Source organism: Microcebus murinus, chromosome 14 (genome assembly GCF_040939455.1).
Source record: "Microcebus murinus isolate Inina chromosome 14, M.murinus_Inina_mat1.0, whole genome shotgun sequence".
NCBI lineage: Eukaryota > Metazoa > Chordata > Mammalia > Primates > Cheirogaleidae > Microcebus > Microcebus murinus.
Genome location: NC_134117.1, coordinates 25934158 through 25957868, shown reverse-complemented (window position 1 = coordinate 25957868; position 23711 = coordinate 25934158). Strand labels below are relative to the sequence as shown.

General features: G+C 39.9%; 1 non-coding gene across 1 annotated transcript; it reads left to right on the top strand.

Moving 5' to 3' along the window:
- Window positions 1-2742: 2742 nt before the first annotated feature.
- On the top strand, window positions 2743-2906 carry LOC142875723 (U1 spliceosomal RNA). The gene has a single exon (XR_012923022.1). It is a non-coding gene; the product is annotated as a U1 spliceosomal RNA (small nuclear RNA).
- The last annotated feature ends 20805 nt before the right edge of the window (window positions 2907-23711 follow it).

The window sequence follows — 23711 nt, the reverse complement described above, 5'->3', positions numbered from 1 at the left end:
AACATTTGTATACAAATATTTGAGTACCTGGGTTTGTTTTGTTTTGTGAAAAATGGTTTTGCTCTGTCACCCAGCTAGAGTGCAGGGGCAACATCATAGTTCACAGTGACCTCAACTCCTGGGCTCAAGCAATCTTCCTGTCTCAGCCTCTCTAGTAGCTGGGACTACAGGCAACACCATCATGCCTGGCTAATTTTTCTTTTTTGTAAACATGGGGTCTCACTCTTGGTTAGGCTGGTCCTGACCTCAAGTGATCCTCCTGCTTTGGCCTCCCAAAGTGCTAGGATTATAGATATGAGCCACTGGGCCGGGCCCTGAGTACCTGTTCACAATTTATTTGGGTATATGCCTAGAAGTGAAGTTGCTGGGTCACATTCTAATCCTATGTTTAACTTTTTGTAGAACTACCAAACTTTTCCACAGTGGCTGCACCGTTTTACATTCTTACCAGTAAGGTATGAGGGTCACCCTTTATTCTTAACGTGTACCATTACCATTTGTCTCCTTCCTCCTTCCTTCTTCCAAGAAATCCAGTCCCCATAGACTTCCCTCTCTACTAGGGTAAAGCGTAGTAATTGCATCCCTAGAACAAAGATTATTATCGGGCCAGAACTTGCACTCTCACCCTTTCCACAAATAGGGTACTGTGACCAGGGGCAGGCACGGACAGGCTGCCACCTCCCTGTAGTCATTATGGTACACGCACTACAGCCATTAATGTGACCCCATAAAGCCATCCTAGCGACTTCCAACGCCTCTGTGTTCACACAGAACATCCCATTAAATTCAGCACAGAAAGGCAGCAGCTCAGTGTGGAAGTTGTCAGCCGTGGCTCAGCCCTGCGGGTGGGGGTTTAACGCAGCTCAAGCTGAAGATCTCCGAAGACACAGTCCTTTAGTCTCGTCCTCCCAGTTCCCTCCGCTAAAGGGCGGGCCTGTCTGGGCCTGGCTGGTAGCCGATTTGAATGGAGAGGAAGGGCCTCCCTCTCCACCCCTTCTCCACCCACTCTCCCCGGGGTTACTGCCGGTCACAGACCCGGGCCTTCAAGAGCTATTTACATTTACAACAGCCCAACAGCGCCTGACCGAGCGCGAGCCAATCAGGAGCCCCCAGGCTTGTCTGATTCTGTCTGCTCCAATCAGGAGGTGCGATCCTTGCTCCTGTGAATCACAGGTCGGCTGGGGCCCTTTTTCCTTTTTCCCCCAGGGGTCGGACCCAGGGCTCTGCCCTCCTAGCCCAGAGTCGGCAGTACCTGGAAGGGGGGGTAATGTGGACAAGCTAATCAGTTGGGGAACGTTCAGAGAGTTTTGCATAGGAATGGAGAACACATTCCTTCCCAGCCAACGCCAGCCGCTTCTCTGCTGTGAAGAAGTGTAAAGAGCCTTCCCCTCCGCCAGCCCTTCCCTCACTTGGAATGACCAATAATGGGCTTATTATCCCACAGCTGCCTTTGAGGTGGTGCAGACCTTGCTGACCAGGGTAGGCCCGTAGGCAGAGCTCATTTTTGTTCTTGTCTGCATTAGTGCAAAAACACCTATCATAAAATAGGCAAAGGGCCAAGAGTCAGCAAAACAGAGTAAAGATTGGATAGTCACAGGGGAGAACGTGAGTAAAAGCACAGAAACAAAGTGTTCAGGAACGTTCGTGGCTGATGTAACCGGCACAGGAAGGTGGTGTGGAGTGGGCGAGTGAGAGGGGGAGTGGAAAGTTTAGACTCGTTTCTATAAGTGATAAGGAGTCATCAGATACTTTCAAACAGGAGAGGAAAATAATTTCCTGTTTCAGAACGTTAACTGTAGTGACAATATAGCAGAGCAGAGGGGGACCAGACTAGGAGCTAGAAGATCATTTGGGAGGCTATTGTTACAACTCTGGTGAGGAGTCACCTCAAAAACTAGGAGAGTAATGGTGGGAATGGAAAGGAAGGGCACAAACTGAGAGACATTTTGGAGGAGAATTAATAGCACTCTATTGATTAGAAATGTGAGATGAGGGACGAGAGGGGTCCAAGATGACTTTGAGATTTCTGGTGGAAGGATAGTACTTCCAGTAACTGAAATGAGTAGCAAAAATCAAAAAGAAAGGGAAGAGAGAAGCAGATAGATTTTGGAAAGGGAATAAGAGTTCAATTTTTGACATGTGGAGTTTGAGTTGTAAGAAGTACCCAGCAGACACTTGAGAGTAAGGATTTGGTGTTCGGAAGGGAAAAAGATGAAATCCAAAGAGTTTATATAGTAAGACCAGAGAGAAAAAAAAATTTTTTTTGAGACAGAGTCTCACTTTGTTGCCCAGGCTAGAGTGAGTGCCATGGCGTCAGCCTAGTTCACAGCAACCTCAAACTCCTGGGCTCAAGCAGTCCTTCTGCCTCAGCCTCCCCAGTAGCTGTGACTACAGGCATGTGCCACAATGCCCGGCTAATTTTTTCTATATATATTAGTTGGCCAATTAATTTCTTTCTATTTATAGTAGAGACGGGAATCTCACTCTTGCTCAGGCTGGTTTCGAACTCCTGACCTCGAGCAATCCGCCCGCCTCAGCCTCCCAGAGTGCTAGGATTACAGGCGTGAGCCACCGCACCCGGCCCCAGACAGAAGTACCAACACTTGGGTAGAAAGAAGACACAGAGCAAAACAAACAAAGAAATATCAGAAAGATATGGGAAAAAAAACTATAATAGTATAATAGAAATGAAAAAATAATTCCAGGAAGAGAGAACACATTGTTTAAACAAAATACATATCTATACTTACCTGGCAGGGGAGATACTGTGATCACGAAGGTGGTTTTCCCAGGGCGAAGCTTATCCATTGCACTATGGATGTGCTGACCCCAGCAATTTCCCCAAATGTGGGAAACTCAACTGTATAATTTGTGGAAGTGGGGGACTGCGTTTGCGCTTTCCCCTGTAAAAAAAAAAATACATATCTTACAACAGGACATTGGTTAAATAAATTATGAAACATTCATTTGATGGAACAGTATACATCCATTAAAATTACGGTATAAACCTATACTAACTGCCATCTAAAGATGTTCAGTGCTCCCCCCCCAACAGTGCATCTTAAAAGAAACATTCAGCTTAAAAAATAGTAACTATACAATTATCCCATTTTTAAAAATTACATATGTGACTGCAAAATGGCAGGAGGAAACTTTTAGGGGGAGGGAACTGTTTTATATCTTTTTTTTTTTTTTTTTTTTTTTTTTTTTTTTTTTTTTGAGACAGAGTCTCACTTTGTTGCCTAGGCTAGAGTGAGTGCCATGGCGTCAGCCTAGCTCACAGCAACCTCAAACTCCTGGGCTCAAGTGATCCTTCTGTCTCAGCCTCCCAAGTAGCTGGGACTACAGGCATGTGCCACCATGCCCGGCTAATTTTTTCTATATATATTAGTTGGCCAATTAGTTTCTTTCTATTTTTAGTAGAGACGGGGTCTCACTCTTGCTCAGGCTGGTTTCGAACTCCCGACCTCGAGCAATCCACCCGCCTCGGCCTCCCAGAGAGCTAGGATTACAGGTGTGAGCCACTGCGCCCGGCCTGTTTTATATCTTTTTCAACATTTTTTCACTTAAATTTTTATTAGAGGTGGTAGCTTCACTACATTGACTAGACTGGTCTCAAACTCCTGGCCTCAAGTGATCCTCCTGCCTCAGTCTCCCAAAATGCTGGAATTACAGACATGAGCCCCCATGCTTGGCCTGTTTTATGCTTTAATTGAGGTGGTGGTTACACAGCTCTATACAAATGTCTTAAATCTTCAAATTATAATGCCTTAATTAAAAAAGGTGGGAGGCACTGTCGATGGCGCCTATTTCATAGGATTATGCTGGGGTTTAAATGACAGAAGATTCCTTGGGTTCATCTAGAATATAAAAAAGAAGAAGAAAAAAGTAAAATATAATGAAAAGTATATTTAAAAAAAAAACAGAAAAAAATAAATAAATGACAGAAGAGAGCACAATGCCTGGAGGGAACACAAGGAGGGCTCAATCATTAGAAAAGGGAAGGGTGACCCACAACCACTGCATGGAGGAGGCAGGACGGGGAGCAAAGCCTGGAAGAATGGGTAACGACCACATCTGGTCCTCCAAAACAAAACCACAAACAAAGACCTTGGAATGGGTCCAGGCCAAAAAGAAAGTTGAGAAACTGTGTATTTTCAGACTGAAAAAGGGAAAGTTTATGAAAGCATTTGGTAGCTGACTTAAAATATGCCACAGATCTGGTGAGTTTGATCACTTTAAAAAAAAAAACAAAAAAACAAAACAACAAAAAAAAAAATATGCCACAGAAAGCCAGACAGGGTGGCTTGCACCTGTAGTACAAGCTACTTGGGAGACTGAGGTGGGAGGGTTGCTTGAGGCCAGAAGTTTGAAACCAGACTGGGCAACACAGTGAGACCCCATCCTATTTCTTAAAAAAAAAAAAAAGCCACAGAAGAGCACATAGACCAATTCCTTATTGTCCCAGGGGATTGAATAAAGGAGTGAAACTATGTAGGAATGAAAGCATGGCTATGGAGGAAGAGGGGGAAAGGCCAATTTCAGGTCAAAATAACTTAAGCTGTTCCACAACATCTTTGGAGAAGTAAGCTGCTCCTCACCAGATTTGTTTAGCCCGTCCAAGATGAGATAACGGACTAGATCACCTCTTAGGTTCCACCTAGGTTTTTGTTTTGTTTCGTTTTTCACCTAGTTTTAAGATTCTACAATTTCAAGTACATGAAAGCCCTTTAACCAAATGTAAGGTGATAGGAGTTATGTTATTCCAAGTCTATGGAACAGCTATCAACTTTGTCTCTTTTTATTGTCTATTTCCCATCTCGTCATGGTTTTAAGCAAATCTGTTTAAGCTGTCTGTATGACCTGGACTAAATGAGCTTAAAGTGATCATACCTGGCTGATAAATACTAATTGCATTTCTAAATAGGTCTCTGGTAGAAATTTAATTATTTGGTTTTAATATGAGTTCTCATTAGACTTCGTATCTGTATCATTCATTTTGCGTACTGCGATGCAATGGAGAAACCATTACTAGGAGGCAATATGACCTAGCTTCAAGTATTAATTCCACTTACTACTTACTAGATGGCTGACTCTGGGAAAGGTATTTAATGCAGAGGTTTTTAATGTGTGGTCCATGGGCCCTGAGGATACCCCAAGAACCTTTCAGGGGATCTATGAGGCCAAAATGATTTTCATAATAATAACAAGCCTTTATTTGCCTTTTTTCATCATCATGTTGACGTGTACTGATGGTAGGTAAGCTCTTTGCACCTTAACAGAATCAAGGTAGTAGCACCAAAGTGTACCAGTGGGCATTGTATTCCTCACTGCTGTGCACTTGGAGGGGAATTTAGTTTTATTTAAGACATTCTTTTTTTTTTTTTTTTTTTTTTTTTGAGACAGAGTCTTACTCTGTTCCCTGGGCTAGAGTGCCATGGTGTCAGTCTAGCTCATAGCAACCTCTAACTCCTGGGCTCAAACAATCCTCCTGCCTCAGCATCCTAAATAGCTGGGATTACAGGTGTGTGCCATCATACCTGGCTAATATTTTCTATTTTTAGTAGAGATGGGGTCTTGCCCTTGCTCAGGCTGATCTCAAACTCCTAACCTTAAGCAATCCTCCCATCTCGGCCTCCCAGAGTACTAGGATTATAGGCGTGCGCCACTGTACCTGGCCTATTTAAGATGTTCTTAGTAAAGTAAAAATTATTGATGGCATTAAATCTTGATCCTTAAGAATATGTCTTTTTAAAATTCTGCTGTCATAGGCCAGAAGTGGTGGCTCACGTCTGTAATCTTAGCACTCTGGGAGGCTGAGGCGGGCGGATCTCTCAAGGTCAGGAGTTGGAAACCAGCCTGAGCAAGAGCGAGATCCCATCTCTACTAAAAATAGAATGAAATTAATTGGCAAACTAAAAATACATATAGAAAAAAATTAGCCAGGCATGGTGGCACATGCCTGTAGTCCCAGCTACTTGGGAGGCTGAGGCAGAAGGATTGCTTGAGCCCAGGAGTTTGAGGTTGCTGTGAGCTAGGCTGATGCCATGGCACTCTAGCCTGGGCAACAGACTGAGACTCTGTCTCAAAATAAAAAAAAATTTCACTTCAGCCTTGTACTCCTGGACTGAAGCAATCCTCCTATCTCAGCCTCCCAAGTAGCTGGGACTACAAGCATGTGCCACCGTGCCCAGCTAATTTATTATTATTATTATTTTAAAGAGATAAGGTCTCACTGCGCTGCCCAGGCAGGTCTTGAATTCCTGGCCTCAAGTGATCCTACTATCTCGGCCTTACAAAGTGCTGGTGTTACAAGCATAAGCCACTGTGCCAGGCCAAATTTTATATTTCTGCCAGCAGTACATGAGAGTTCCAATTTCTCCACATCCTCACCAATACTTGTTATTATCTATCTTTTTCATTACAGCAATCCTAGTGAATGTGAAGTGGTATCTCATTAATGGGTTTGACTGGCATTTAATGGCAAATGATGTTGAGTATTTTTTCATGTGCTTATTGGCCATCTGTGTATCTTCTTTGGAGAAATGTCTATTCGAATCCTTTGACCACTTAAAAATTGGGTTATTTTGTTTTTTATTGTTGAATTGTAAGAGTTCTTTATATATTCTGGATACTATATACTAGTCTCTTATCAGAAATATGATTTGTAAATATTTTCTATTCTGTGAGTTGTCTTTCCCCTTTCTTGATAGCATCATTTGAAGCCCAAAATTTTTTAATTTTGATGTCATCCAAATTATCTTTTTCTCTTTTGTTGCTTGTGCTTTTATCATATCTAAGAAGACATTGCCTGATTCAAAGTCACAAATATTTACACTTAGTTTTCCTCTAAGAGTTTTTTCTTTTCTTTTCTTTTCTTTTTTTGTTTTTTTGTTTTTTTGAGATAGGGTCTTGCTCTGTTGCTGGACAGAGTGCAGTAGCATCATCATAGCTCACAGCAACCTCAAACTCCTGGGTTCAAGTGATTTCCTACCTCATCTTCCTGAGTACCTGGAATTATAGGTGTGTGCCACCACAATAGCTCAGTTTTTCTTTTTTCTTTTTTTTTTTTTTTTGTAGAGAATGGGCCTCCCTCTTGTTCAGGCTGGTCTTGAACTCCTGAATGCCAGGCCTCAAGTGATCCTACCACTTCAGCCTCCCAAAATGCTAGGATTATAGGTATGAACCACCACGCCTGGCCCTAAGAATTTTATAGTTATAGCTCTTACATTTAGGTCTTTGATCCATTTTGATTTAATTTTTATATATGGTGTCGTTAGGTAGATAGCGAGGGATTGCAGGTCTCCTAGGTACGAAAGCAAGTGCCTTGCCTTGCATTGCCTTGGTGCTGTCTTGAGCCATTCCCCCACCTAGGAAGAAGGACAGGGCGGGCTCTAGGTCCCCCTCTTGGTGCTGCCCCAACTTAATCCTGTCCTGAGGGACTGCCATACCTGGGGGAGGAGGGAACACCCTATCAATCTACCAATCAAAACTTAGCACACAGCCGGGCGCGGTGGCTCACGCCTGTAATCCTAGCACTCTGGGAGGCTGAGGCGGGCGGATTGCTCGAGGTCAGGAGTTCGAAACCAGCCTGAGCAAGAGCGAGACCCCGTCTCTACTATAAATAGAAATAAATTAATTGGCCAACTAATATATATATAAAATTAGCCGGGCATGGTGGCGCATGCCTGTAGTCCCAGCTACTTGGGAGGCTGAGGCAGCAGGATTGCTTGAGCCAGGAGTTTGAGGTTGCTGTGAGCTAGGCTGACGCCACGGCACTCACTCTAGCCTGGGCAACAAGCGAGACTCTGTCTCAAAAAAAAAAAAAAAAAAAAAAAAAAAACAACTTAGCACACCAACTAGAAAAGAATGCAGAAGACTATCTAGCCCAGGGGCCAAGTGACATAGGTACAATAGAGTCTGGAAGGTGACTTAGGACAATCTAAGACTAATTATCATGTCATTAGCTTAAATCTACATTGTGGCTCACTCCCCCCATCCATTGGGCTTTCAGAGAGCTTCATGGGAGATCTGCCTGGGCACTTACACTCAGGTCATATAATTCCCAACTGTCCATCAGAGCGATTGCATGATGACGTCTGAACCGCAGGCAGGTCCCTATCCAGACACTATAAAACAAGCCCCAAGCCATAAGCAAGGTCTCTTTTGCTACTACAAGGAGTCTATGGCCTATGTATAATCTTGCACTGTAAATCTATATCTTGCTCTTGCTCTGTAATCCTATCTTGTTCCCCCTTAATAAATTTCACCTGGTGCTTGCCTTACTTTGGCATGTCTGGTCATTCTTTGGCCAAGAACACACCAAGAACTAAAAACACAGAATGAGATTGCGAAACTAGACAGTGTGAAGTACCTAAATAATTTTATAAGGCATAAAGGGGTCCTGAGAACTAAATGTTTCAGAATCACTGATTTAACATCTCTGAGCCTCAGTTTTCTCATCTTTAAAATGGTGACTGTATTTGACTTACCACCTCATAGAGCAGCTATAAAGTCAAAAGAGGTGGTGTAAGTGATTATACATAACAATTTAAAGCACTATTCAAATGTACGTTATCATTACTGCCCTCGTTTATCATTACTGCTGTCGTTTGCTACGCATACGTTGTATGTTCAACCGGTTCAAGGAACTTTGAATTCTTCCTCTTGTTCTATTGCCATAGCCCTTTCCTCATACTGGACACATAACAGATCCTCAGTGAATGCTTATCGGTGAAATGATTGATATAGTACAAACAATCTCACCTGTATTGTAGTTGGGAAGTAGAAAGCGAAGCATTTACATTTTGGCAGTCATTCCCAAGCCACTTTCTGCTGTTAACTCATTAAGCTTGTAGTTAGCCAAGACTCACAGCCTTTTTCATTGAAATTGCTAAGCTAAATCTTCCTCATCCTATGTTTATGAAATTCATATTTTGAACGTAAGCGTGGGACTTTACAAATATCCCTGTAAATTTCACTTACTTGTTAATTCTAACTTTGGAAGCAATTGAGAGCTTTCTGAATGCCAATTCTTTCTTCCAAGGTATTAAATGTCCCTTCTAGCTTTGTTTAATTGAAAATAGGATAAGCATGCCTTCTCTATCACAGATAAGAGGGTGTCTAAGTCAAAGCCAAGGACAGAGTGAAATGTTTTGTTTTGAATGAATCTAAAATGAGACATTCTTCTCCCTTGAGTACTGTGCAGTGAATGGATGAACACACCTGGTCTACCAGGGTCATTCCAACTTTGTCCTCCAAACAGTTCTCTTATTTATGTCATGAACCAGCCTTAGAATAAGAGCCAGTAGAATATCCAGTGAATAAAAAGGGAAAACATTCTAGAATTTGGTAGGTAAAGGGTAAAATTCAGTACAAAAAATAGTACCTCTGCCTTTTCCCTACAAAGGCCACACAATGAGGTAAGAGGGTAACAAATATAGTCTGTTACTCAAGTGTTAAAGACTTGGAAAGTGTGAGTGCCACCAAAGGCTATGGACCCCAAGGCCATTCCAGCCTCCAAAGGAGGAGAACCTAGAGAAAGAAGGAGTAAAAGGTGCATTTAAAATTAAGGGTTTGGGAATCAAGACATTCAGTGGAATGTAAGGAAGACTAAATACATTAGGATTGAGTCAGCCTGGTTTTGATATTTGTAATTTCAGTAGAAAGCCTTTAAGTTGCCTAGGGAGAAGTCATCTGGTGATAATGGCCTAAAGCTGACCCAGGACTTCTAACAGGATCCTGGCAGAACAGATTGTGGCATCTCTGTTTCCTCTTATCAGTGTTCTTATCTAGGTTGGGTGTTGGTGTGAGTGAATATTGGTGAGATATGAGATAAGATAATGTTGTCAAAATAGATCCTAGGAGAGGGTGGGGCAGGGTGGCTCACACCTGTAATCCTAGCACTTTGGGAGGCTGAAGCAGGAGGATCATCATTTGAGCTCAGGAGTTCAAGACCAGCCTGGGCAAGAGCGAGACCCCATCTCCACTAAAAAAATAGAAAGAAATTAGCTGGACAACTAAAAATATATAGAAAAAATTAGCCAGGCATGGTGGCACATGCCTGTAGTCCCAGCTACTCGGGAGGCTGAGGCAGAAGGATCGCTTGAGCCCAGGAGTTTGAGGTTGCTGTGAGCTAGGCTGACGCCATGGCACTCTAGCCTGGGCAACAGAGTGAGACTCTGTCTCAAAAAAAAAAAAAAAAAAAATCTCTGCTTCTGGAAAAAGCTTTCAGGGAAAAAGAAAAGAAAAAGTTAAATAAATAAATAAATAAATAGATCCTAGGAGGGGGATCGATCTCAAGGGCTCTGTTCACTTGAAAAGTCTCCTACAGTTTCTTTGTATTTTGTTCTTATTTTATATCTAAATTATACTTGTACATAATTTATTCAAAGAGTTAAAAAACTCCATAAGGCTTGTTTTGAAAATAACAGTAACACATCCTCATCTCCTCGCTGTTTTCTGCTCCTCAAAAGTAACCACTTTTAACTCCTTTTAACCGAACTGTCGTTTTTTTTTTGGCAGGGTTTGGGGTGGGGATGGAGTCTTGTTCTGTTGCCCAGGCTACAGTGCAGTGGCATCATCATAGCTCATTGCAGCCTCAAACTCCTGGGCTTAAGCCATCCTCCTTCCTCGGCCTCCCAGAGTACTAGAATCCTAGCTCACAGGTATGAGTCACCGCACCCCACCAGAACCACCTTTTTTTTTTTGTTTTTTACACACAGGGCCTTGCTCTGTCCCCCAGGCTGGAGTGCAGTGGTGAAATCACTGCGGACTCAAGGATCCTCCTACTTCAGTCTCTTAACTGAGCATTTTAACATTTGCCTCTGTGTGTCTAAGTAACATGCTTATATGGCTATTTATTTGATTTAAAAATGTTTTATAGGCAACAGTGGCTGGCTAACTTTTGGCAAAAGAGAAAATAGTAAAATAAAATAAAATAAAATTTTTTTATACATTATTTATTGACTTCCCACATGGAAGATGAGAATTTTATCTTTTTCACCATCACCACTACCACTGCTCATACACATAAGCATTCACATGAGCATTCACTCATTCACATAGCATCTGCATGCTTGACTTTCTCTGTCCTCCCAATAAATCTGTGTTGTAATTTTGGTTATATCAAAAGTTAGTATTTATATTACTATCACTATGTAAATATTGTTCACAAATGAACCATATAATGTGAAAGATTTCTCTCTTGCACAACTTTTTTTTTTTTTCCTGGTCCTAATAATTGTCTTTCTTTTTCTTTTAGTTTTCTATGTACTTATTATTAATTCAACCCAAACTCCCTACCAATTGTCTACATCTCTTCTTAATACATTTGCTCACATCAGGTATTCTATCAATTTCATTTTCTTGAAGAAATCTCTCCTGGAGTCCCCTCACCTGCTCTAACCTGGACTGGTTATTCGCTGAACCTGTGGCATAGTTCTTGTCCTGGGAATTCTCTTCAGTGTTGTTCCTAGACTCTAGAGATTTCATTTCCTTTTCTCCTGTGTTGAATCCCCTGTTCCTGGATCCTTTGTGTTCCTCTTTTTGGTTTACTCCCTTGTTTTAGAGAAGACCATTCTCTATTAGTTTCATGGAAAAAGAGTGTTTTAAAGATACTCTTTTTGTGCTCAGTTTTCCAAAATTTCATGATGAAGTGCCTTGGTATGGATTAATTTCCATCCATTATCAAGGGCATTTGGTGGAACATTTCAATCTGAGAATGCTTATTCTTCAATTCTGAGAATTTTTTTGATTAATTCATTGATGATCTCCTCCTCCTTCCCCTCCTCCTTCATTTTCTTTGTTCTTTCTAGAATCTCCAGAATCTTTATTTTTTAAAAAAATTTCCTCTCTTATTTTCTATGTCTTTTTCTTTTACTTAGGTTTCTAGATTTCCTTTACTTCATCTTACAAACCTTTTTTAAAATAGTAGCCTTATTTATTTATTTGTTTGTTTTTTTAGACAGTCTCACTAAGTCATCCCAGGTGGAGTGTAATGGTTTCATCATTGCTCACTGCAACCTCAAACTCCTAGGCTCAAGTGATCCTCCTGCCTCAGCCTCTTGAATAGCTAGGACTATAGGCACATGCCACCATGCCCAGCTAATTTTTATATTTTTTGTAGAGTTAGGGTCTCGCTCTTGCTCAGGCTGGTCTTGAACTCCTGACCTCAAGCGATCCTCCCATCTCAGCCTCCCAGAGTGGTAGGATTATGGGCACAAGTCACCATGCCTGGCCCTTACAAATCCTCTATTGAGTTATTTTTTCTTTCTTTCTTTCTTTTTTTTCCTCATGCTACCTTGTCTAAGAGCTTCTATTGAGTTTCTAAGTCCTGCTATTATACTTTAATTTCCAAAGTTTCTTTTAGAATGTTTCTTTTTACTGTCTTTCACCTGATTCTATGGGTGCAATATTTTTTCTTATTTTTTAAAGAATATTGATGACAGTTTGGGGGAATGTTTGTCTTCTTCCTATATACCTCTTGTCCTCCAAGAATTTTTCCCCTTACAGTTCCCCTTGCAGACTGTTTTCTGCAGATAACTGATGATTCTTGGTTGTCTGTTTCTGTATAACAGTGGGGCACCAAAAATCCAGCTGGAGGCTTTGAACAAAAGGTAGGACACACTCAATGTGAGCAGATCTCTGCTTACCTAATGGTATTGTTTAATTCCCAATACCAGTATCTCAGGTTTTCCTTTAAGGCTGTCAAAGTCTTCAGAGAAACTTTCTCCAGTCTCCAGCCTGAAGAGTTCAGGCTTGGTTACCAACATTCTAGAAGCTGAAAGAGGATAAGAGACTGAGGACTCCAACATTCAGTATATAAATACTATTCTTAACCTCCCTCCCTTTTTTATAATAGTTTCTAATTTCTGTCTCCTGATTGAACCCAGCCTGATACTATAACTCTGCCCTTAACTCTATTGGGTGTTCTCTAGTCAAGAGGCCCTTGACTTTACTCCTTCCAATGAATCAACCTCCAGTGTTTTGCCTGTAGTCAGGGAGATCTCCGAATAATTTTTTCAACAGGATAGTTATCCTATTCGCAGCCATAACTTTACCTACTTCCACCCCTTCCAAAGGCAGCTGGTGCCACCAAATCTTGTACACTATTTATTGACTGTCCACCATGGAAGCTGAGAATTTTACATTTTCACCATCACCACTACCACTGCTACCACATACTTGCTCATTCCCACAGCACGTTGTTTTTGGCTCTCCGGACTGTCTGCTTAAGTTTCAGCTTTCCAGGATCTGCTAAGACAGTTATTACTTATCCATTTGTTTTTCAGCTTCCAAAATCTTATTGTGATTTCTTCTCCCATTCTTTTTGCCCTTGTGGGATTATATCTCTCAAAAAACTCCTTTACTGTTGTTTTATGTTACTATGGTTTGGGGAAGAAGCAAATGCATGTGTTCAAAGTGACTTCTTTATCCTGAAACCTTCTTATGGTTTCTCAGAACCCATGCATCCTATACCTATTTATTGGGGGCCTCATTGTGTTGGGTACTGTTTAAACACTTGGGATACATCAGTGAACAAAACAAAATATCCTTCCACTTGTGGTGTTTATATTCTAGTGTATGTGTGCAATAGGGAAAGAGATTATAAAAATTAGGCCTACATGTATAGATTACATAATAGGTATTAGATAGGTAAGGTTTGAAAGTACTGTGAAAAAAAGGTATAGCAGGGAATGGGGAATCAGGAGTAATGGGCAGGGGATAGGATGCAGTATTTAATAGAATGGTCAAAGGCTGGGCGTGGTGACTCACACCTGTAATCCTAGCACTCTGGGAGGCTGAGGCAGGAGATCTCTTGAGCTCAGGAGTTCGAGACCAGCCTGAGCAAGAGTGAGAACCCATCTCTACTAAAAGTAGAAAAATTGGCCAGGTGTTATGGTGCATGCCTGTAGTCCCAGCTGCTTGAAAGGCAGAGGATTGCTTGAGCCCAGGAGTTCGAGGTTGCAGTGAGCTGTGATGACACCACTGAACTCTAGCCAAAGCAACAGAGCAGGACTCTGTCTCATAAAAATAAAAAGGAATAAATTACCAATGTACCCATCAGGAGAACCCCGGGGACTTGTGAAGCATACGTAACTCACATCTCTTCACCTTGGAATCTGCAAGAACTATCTGTTAAGTTGCATATAATTCCATGCATAGAAAACAATAAAAAAAATAACAAATTTTTCATTAAATTAGAAAGTAAAATTGTCATTACATTGTTTTTGAAGTTTTTATTCTATTTTCATAATAAATCACCATGGCCCCAAGGAAAATTTTTTTTCCAGTGTGGCAGTCAATGTGTTAAATGAATGATTAAATAAAAGAAAGAGGTACTGGTCAAGCTTTTTGTGATGTCAGTAAAAGGCATACTTTCCAATCTTTTGTATTCATCCAAACAAAAGTAATACATTTTTACAAATTCCATGTTTGTAATCCCTGTGACAAGTGACTTAAGCATAGATGAAGACAAAAGTGTCAAATACTACCTCAGGCAGACTGGGCTGTGCCAGGATTTCCACACTGGCAGATAAAAGTGGGATGTGATTTCTCCTGTTCAGCTGAGCATCCCTGCTCCCAAACTCTCAAAAAATTAAAATTCTAGAATCTTAGAACTGGAAGGGACCTTTGTCCTTGTGACTACCCCTCAGCCTTGCCTCCCTAATTGGCCCTTTTATATGAACCAGGACTCTGCTGCAGCCAGAATTTTTTGTGTTACCTCTTTGTAATCAGCAAGGACACAACTGGCTGAGATTGTTGTCAGGATGTGGGTGTGGCTGGAAAAAAAATACCCTCTGTGACCAATAGTTCTTTCTTCACTGTACATAGCTTTCATACTGTTTCTCATGAATAAAACATATTCACATGACATTTTGTACTTTTCTTTCTTTATTCAGTTTATGCAGATAGCCACTTCCTTTGGGCAGTAAGCAAAGTGTTAGCTCTGTCAGTTGAGATTCAGAAAAAGAGGCATGAAGAAGCTACAGAAATTGCTTAAGAGCACACAGTGGGACCCTCTTAGAAATGAGATGAAAAGCAAAAGACCCAGACTCAGTCCACAAACCAGTCTGCTTTCTTCCTATAAAAAGTTGTTTACTTTCCAGAGCAAAAGAAATTCCCAATAACTGTCTTTTTCTGGAACAAATGTCTATGTACCCTGTCAAGAAGGAAGGAAGGAAGGAAGGAAGGAGAAAGGGAAAGAAGGAAAGGAGAGAGAGAGAGAGAATCAGGTTAGTTTCAAATTCAAACTTTTCGCAAAAATATAAATGTTGACCAGTTTGAATATGCAAAACTTTGGTAAATTGAACATGATAGTTTTGTTCTTGCAGGAGAAGGTGAATTACTCCAAAGATCACATACAAAAGCTGTTAGGTTCAATCTGCATAGAGTTAACATGTCCAAGGGAGTTGCGCCTAGTTTAACCCGGTCACGCCACCTCCAGTCACTGACGTTTGGTTTTCTAAAGTGACTACTTGGCACATGCTGGTTGTTCCCATAACTGTTATTTCTGTGCCAACTTGGCTTATGAAATGTTTGCAAGCAGTTGAAAATACTGTGATGAAAGGCAAAGACAGATCCAGAGGGCTTTTTAAATGACACTTTCCTAATTTCACTTTTTACAATAAGATAGGGAACAAATGTATCAGAGGATATTCAACAGGCCTGCCCCTTCCATTTGCAGGGCCACAGCAAGAGAACAAATGAATGCCCAGATACATGTATTTAGATATTTAAAATGTACAAATGAAGCTAACAAACTGTTAAATAGAAGAAAGATCTATTCTTTTCCCTTCCCTTGACACATATGCCTTCGTAACCTAGAAAGCTAGATTTGAATTTAGAATTCAAAGCTCTTCAGAGTTCCACACCAGAAAGTGGTAGTGTGAGAAGAGCAGACCCCCAGCACCAATGCCAGCCCCCTCCCTTTCCTGCCCTAGCTCTGTCCACACTGGGAGGGTTCTCATGCCCATTCATGTGAATTCTGTAGCTCACATGTTTAAGTCTCAGTCACACACACTTCAAACAGCCACCTCCCTGGGTCTAGCCAAGTGTACATAAGAGGTGCAGTCCAACCTTGGGAGGACAGACCCAGGGAAGAGTTTTGTGCAGGCTGTGGCAGTGAGTGTAGGATTTCCTCTATTCTGGGGTTCCAGGTCCCTAGTCTAGAAGAGGGTGAACACAGATTCAGAGTGGACACATCTTCTTGGTCCCATGGATATCTCCATGTGCCCAAAGAAGGACAAAGGGAGCTCTAAAACCTGGGGCTCAGGGCAGGGACTCCTTTTGCTTGGGTCCAGTGTATAGTAACTTGAAAATTTTTTCATTTGATTTTGTTAAAGTAATACATGTACATACAGTAGATCTCTTCTCAGAGGCAATTTCTTTGAACCACCAGCTCTTCCAGCATTTACTTCAATAACTCTAGATTATGTTGTTATTTCCATTTGTTAATTTATCAACTTTAGACATTATATTTTTTTAAGGTCTTTTTTTTTTTTGAGACAGAGTCTCACTTTGTTGCCCAGGCTAGAGTGAGTGCCATGGCGTCAGCCCAGCTCACAGCAACCTCAAATTGCTGAGCTCAAGCAATCCTCCTGCCTCAGCCTCCTGAGTAGCTGGGACTACAGGCATGCGCCACCATGCCCGGCTAGTGTTTTCTATATATATTAGTTGGCCAATTAATTTCTTTCTATTTATAGTAGAGACAGGGTCTCGCTCTTGCTCAGGCTGGTTTCAAACTCCTGACCTTGAGTTATCTGCCCGCCTCGGCCTCCCAGAGTGCTAGGATTACAGGCATGAGCCACCACGCCCGGCTTGCATTAGATTTTTTATATGAACAATCTCAAACCTTAGAAAAGTTGCAAGTATAGTACAAAGAGCTTTTTCTGAACTATTTGAAAGTGAGTTGCTGGTTTGATAACCTATCACCCTTGTACTCTTTAGTGTGTGTTTCCAATAAGTGAGGGCATTCTCCTATATAACCATATTACAACAATTAATCCTTAGACCCCATTCAATTGTCCCAAGAACATTCTTTTGAGCAGAAGAATCCAATCTGGAACCATGCATTGCAAATACTTATCATGTCTCTATAATTTCCTATAATCTAAAACAGTCTTTCCCTGACTTTCATGAGCTTGACATTCTTGGAAAATAAAGGCCACTTACTTTTTGGAATGTCTCTCAATTTGGGCTTATCTAATATTTCCTCATGGTGAGTTTCAGGTCATGTGCCTTTGGCTGGAGTATCACAAATGTGCTGATGCTGTATTCTCATTGCATTCTATAAGGTGGCACAAGATTTAGATATGTCCCATTACTAGGCATATTAATTTTGTTCGCTTGATTAAGCTGGTAGAGGAATGGCATTTAATAACTATTCTGTGGGGAAATGATTTGAGACTACTGACTATCCTAATCTTTAGCAAATGGATGTCTTCTCACAGCACTAGGATCCAGCCCTGCACACAGGGCTGCCCTCCACATGGACATTCTCTTCACTTATCAGGCCCCAGCACCCACTGCCAGGCAGCCCCTGCATGGACGTCCCTGTCCTGCTCAGACCCCAGTGCCCAATTCTAGGCACCACTGCTCCTCCCAACTTCTCCCACCAAGAAGACACCTGCCTTGCTTACTTTCAGGCTTTTGGATAAAAATTGTTCAACAAGTGAAGGAAGGGAAGGAGAGAAGAGGAGAGAGGAGAGGAGGGAAGGGAAGTGAAAAAGGTAGAGGAGGAGGAAGAGAGAGCAATATTGATTTACCTTCATTATGGAGAATATGAGAATAATCTGAATTAATGTTAATTCAATATTAGAAAATACTTCTTTTGCATCTAAAAAAAAATAGGAGTTTACTTGCTATACTACCTTTCAATTATTATTATTTTTTTTCTCTTGGTAAGATAAGCTCATACTGTGATATTCATTTAACATGGAAAAACTGAGAAAGAGATTTATCTAGGTCATATGGCAAATGGTTAGCTAGCTAAGTTAGGATAAAAAAATCTGCAGCCCTCCTTCTCCCTCCTCCCTCCTCCCTATCTAAAAAAAATTTGCAGGATCAAATTATCATCTTGCTTCTATTTCCTTTGTCTAGCTAGCTCCTGATTTGATTTTTTTTTTTTTTTTTAGAAATTATAGGTAGAGTTGGTGTCTATACAGTGTGATTGTATATTTGTTGGAAAAAAAATATTCTCCATTGATCCGTCACATCTCCACTTTCTGCTCCTGTATGCTCTGAAATTCATGACTTAGTTTGGGAAGTAAAACAAACAAAGGAACAAACAAACTAACAAACAAAAGACACCACTGGGGTATAGCTTCCAATTAGTCTTTATTTAAATGCATATTTATTGCCTGAAAGACAGCAGACTTTAAAGAAAGAGTCCTTTAAATGTCCCCTATTTATGATTTATACAACAAGTTCAATGAACAAATACTGATTGAATACCCTCTTTGGACCACATATGGCTAGGGATATGGCAGTGAACTAGATGGACACGGTCCCTATCCTCATGGAACATCACAGTACAAATATGATGAATGTTACAAAAACAGAAACCAAAGGTACTTGAATTAGTTATAATATGGGGAACTAATCTGGTAAACTTTCTGGAGGCTTGAAATAAAATAGGAATTAACTAAGTGACCTAGGACAACTCAGTAGAGAGGGAATAGCAGAGTGCTCTATGCAGAGGGAAAGGAATATACTAAGGCTCTAAAAGTAGAGAATCATAGGAGTAGCGGGAGCTAGGAGTAAAGCTGGCCAGAGATAAGGTAAAGGAGGAGCTGGGGTATAAAGGGCCTTGTAAGCCATGGTAAGAAGTAGAGACTTTATCCCAAGGGCAATAGAAAACCAAGGAAGTGTTTTAAACAGGACAGTGACATGCAGATTTGCATTTTTAAAAGGTCACTATGGATATAGTGTCATAAGTAGACTGCAGGGGCAAGGGTGGACACAGGGAAACCAGTCAGGAAGGTATTTCAGTCTAAGTGGGAGACAGTGATGGTAGTGGGATGGAGAAAAGAGGACAATCCAGAGCGATATTTAGGAGTTAGAATTGATAAGACCTGGTGGTGATTCAATGTAGGAAGGAGCAAGCATCAAAGCTGATACCTTATGTTTTCCTTGATAGTGCTTATAACAATTATGACTACTTATTTGTGCAATTATTTGTTTGTCTGCTTTCCCCATAGGATTGGAAGCACCTCAAGGACAGGGATTCATCTTAAACACTTTATTCCTTATGTACATGCTCTACATGAGTGTGTGGCACATAGTGGTGTTTCAAAACTATTTGTTGGTTAAATTATATTTTTGTTTCTGAGCAACTGGGTTTATGGTGGTGCCATTCACTAGAGTTAGGGACATGGAGGGAGAAGAAGTTTGGGGGATGAGTTTAGTTTTGACCATGCTAAGTTGAGATACCTATGAGACATCAAAATGGAAACGTCCTGGAAGCAATTGAGAATAAAAGTGTAAACCTTGGGGGTGGGCATGGGATGGGGGGGGGGGAGACCAAGCAGATACAGGAGAAGCACAGAGAAGGCAATCGAAGCCAGGAAGTATATGAGATAGTCTAATTAGAGAGAGAATAAGAAAAGAGACCTTAGGAGGGCACTGTAATATTTCTAACAAAAGAGACTGAGAAGGGGTGGCCAGAGTGTTCTGGGTCAGAGGAAAATCAGGGAAAAATGGAGTTGCAAGGTTTAAGGGAAGAATATTTCAGAAAGAAGGAGGTCACAGTGTCCAATGCTTCTGAGAACTCAAACAATGGAGGTAATTGACAACCAGTTTCAAATAGTTGTTGGCAAAAGCCAGAGTGAATTAAGGTGAAAGTGGAAAGGAGAGAAATGGATTTAACAAATATAAGCAGCTAATTAATTATCAAATCACTCAATTGTCTTCTTTAAAGGCTTTATTCAGAGAGAATAAAATGAAGAACTTGAATTTTTTAAAAAGAGAGAGAGACTAGAGTATGACAAAGGCCAAGACTTTGATGAGGCAGTAACATGGAGGTTCAGGAACAAGGAGGAGGTTTTCAGGGTGAGCCTCTAAGAGTAGGAGTAGTGTAGATAACTGTGATTATTTCACCATTTGCCTTAGCTCAGCCTTAATCTTTGCCTTCAAAAAAGGTCAAAGGACTTACTGTCAGGATTTAGTGAACCAGTGAGAAGTGGAACTTCACTTCTCACAGACAGATATTGTTAAGGATCTTAACCCAAATAGCAAGATAAAACTCTGTTGAGAAATTTTAGGACAGTTCTCTAAGCTTCTCAACCTCTCCTCTGCAAAGAAGTTATCCAAAGGAGAAAGCAAAGAATATTAAAACAACAACAACAAAACCTCTCTAAGTTGATAAATTGAGATTAATAGTTAACCTCTTTTTAAAATTTTTAATTTTTTTTTTTATTCAGAGATGTGATTCACTGTGTATCATTATTCTTGCTTCTTAGGTAGTTATAGGGATATTGGGAGAACTAATAAACTTATTTGTGTGAAATTCTTTAAACCTTAAAGTCAATGATAAATATACAAGGTGACACTTCCTTTCCTAAGGGTTCATAAATTAAACATTAACCTGAAGTGCCGTTTACCACCAGAAGTTTATATATTCAGCCCATTGCTAACTAGACCATCTTTGGAAAGTGGAACGACAATGTACAGATTCTGTTCCTGCTCTCAGAATTTCTAAAATTATATGATCAGGAAAAGTTGGCATGAAAAATGCCTTTCTAAGCCTTTAGTACAGAAAGTAAGACCCTCACTACATCCCTGACCTCTGAGGTCTCAAACTGACCTCCAAATGACCTTGGATTCTAATAGCTCTGCAGTTAAGAGCCTGCATACTCCATCCACCTAGCTGGCTAGCCAGTTCTCAGCTCCTTTGCTTCCTGAAGGCCACATCTTCCTAGTCTAAGGGCCTGAGGAAGAGTCTCCTCTTCCCTGCATTCTCCATGTCCAATCATTTTCACCACCACCTACCATATACCTTCTGGTTCAGAAGACGTTAAAGTTGATTTGAATAGCAATCTGAGCTTAAGAATACAGAAAGCCACATTTCTACCCAGAAGTAGTATCTCCATGGCAAACATAAGACTTATTAATAGATGAGTTCATTCAGAAATCAGGCAAAATTAAGAAATAAAGAAATGATAGGTCCTCACAATATTTGAGGGAAAAATAAAAAAAAAAAAAAAAAAAAAAAAAAAAGAAATGATAGGAAAGCTATCCTTTCAGTGTCCTTTGGTAACTGCAAACATGTTTTTGTGTGTATGTTTCTCCCGAAACTCTCCTCCCAGTGGACATTTGTGATAATGAAGATTAAGGGGCTTAGAGGCAAGCTCAAAAATACCCAATACTGGAGCTCCAAAAGATAAGTCTTCGTTTCCCTTAATCTTTACCTGTCTCTTCTCATCCAGTTAAGTTTTTCTGGATACCATAAACTCCTTTCTATTAATATTTCCATCCATCATTACAATCTAGAAGAGGGCTTTTAAGTTTGTTCCCAAAATTAATTCATTCAACAAATACTAAGTTCCTTTTGTTTTCTGAAGTTGTGCCAAACACTGCAGACACAAAGGTGAATTAGACATGATCCTCGACTTCAAAGAACTTATGGTTTGGTAGTGATTCAAGAAAAAAGAAATTAATAAAATTTTGGAGACTTAAAGCATTTTCTGGAATATAAAGGTGATAACACATGGGTTCCCTTTTGTAGATAAGTACCATCTTCTGATTTTGTATTACTGAAACCGTGACTCTATGTCCAAATACACCTGTGTAGGCATATAACCTTAGATGTTTACACTGTTAAATTTTAAACAGGTTCTTAAGTAGAGAGCTTTTGCAATTCATTCATTCTTGGGTTTGTTTCTGAGGTATTTCTTAATATTGAAGGACTTACTGGATGATTAAAGCATACTCACCAATTTTGAGAGTCAAAGGGTATATCTGATAATAAACACAGGATATGGTGTTCAAGAATTTTCTGTTCTCCGTAGTTTTGGTGGTTTTGTTTGCCTTATTTAAAGAGACATATGCTTAATTATTAGGTAGAATTCATATTTAAAATTAGCTTTGCAATGCTGAGTTTTGACATTTTTCTATTTTGAGGATTCATTTGACTATCTGAAAAGTATTTTTACAGTTTAATATCTGGGTTTCTAACTTTAAACACTTGGTGTTTGAAACTGAGGTACACAGCCAAAGTGAGACAAAAGTTCAAGATGTTTTACCACAACAATTATCTAACATTTATTCTTTTTCTTTTATTTTCTAATTATATACTCAGAATTTTGACTATAATAATTCTAACTGTAATCTGTATACATTCAGTCTTAATGAATATTGAGTAGATTAATATAGAGCTATATATAGCCCATATGCTCAAAATCAAGTTACCTGATGTATAATAAATAGTAGATCTTCATTTCATTCTTTCATTCAACAAACATGTATCGAGGGTATTCTAAGGGGTAGGCACTATTCTAGGTGTTGAGAATATATCATTGAACAAAACAGATAAAAGTCCCTGCTCCAGTGCAGGTGACATTTTAGTGAAGTTTACATGCATTTAGCCAAAAATTTCAAATAACCAATTTTGAGAATGAACTCCACTTGTGTGAGGGAAGAGACACAAATGAGAAGAAGCCCAAATAATTTGAAAGTTATAGCGTGGTGTAAAGGGCCATTGGATTTGCAATCAGGAGACATTGATTGGAGTCCTGGCTGTACTAATCCTCCTTGTTATTAATATTTTCTGGTTCTTAGTTTTCTCATCTGTTAAACAATGGCATTGAATTTCATAATCTCAAAAGTCCCTTATGGATTAAGTTATTGAGCAGTCTATTATTCTATGATATGCAACAGGTATTTACTCAATTAAAGTAAATTCATATATAATGAAATGCACAGATTACAGGGATTTATTTTTTTAAAGTAAAGAAATGTCTAAGAGTCATACTAAACTCCTATACCTTCTGTAGCTACGGTACAGTGTCGAATTATATATTATGTTCAGAGTAATGATCCTGAGGCATTGTAGGGTGCTGAATCAGTAAGAAAAGATTTAATTATGTTCATTAAACTACTTATTAAAGCAAGAAAATGGACTGAGGCAATTTAGAGAGATTTCAAACAAAAAGTATCTTCTCATTAACCCATAGTTAATCAGAAACCCAATTAACCAGGATACTCTATTCCAAGATTTCGCTGTTTTTTAGATTTATTTATTTTTCTTTACAACCACATCCAAGTCACTGATCCAGATCCCAGCCATTTCACATTTATACCACTAAAATCAATGCATTATTTCTCCCTCAAACAATGTGGACTGCTTCCACCAAAACAATCACTTCAGAGATAGAAAATAATTTAAATAAGAAATAGACATGAATGAGATGATAAGATTCTGAGTTTTGCTTGAAAACACTTTGATGTATTCTATTGAGTGTATGTGCAATTAAAGAGCAAATAAAAAACAAGAAATAGAATATCTATTTTCCAAGTATACTTGTTATTTCAATAAATCATAACCATTTCTAAATTCTAATATCTATAAGTATTAAAATATGCTAAATAAGGGTCTTGGAAAATGTACCTCAATGATGAGACCGAGACTCAGAAAGTCTGGCCTTTTTTATTCACTGTTTCTAAGAAGGTAAAACTACAGCAGAATTCTTGGAAACGTTAGTGGACACATG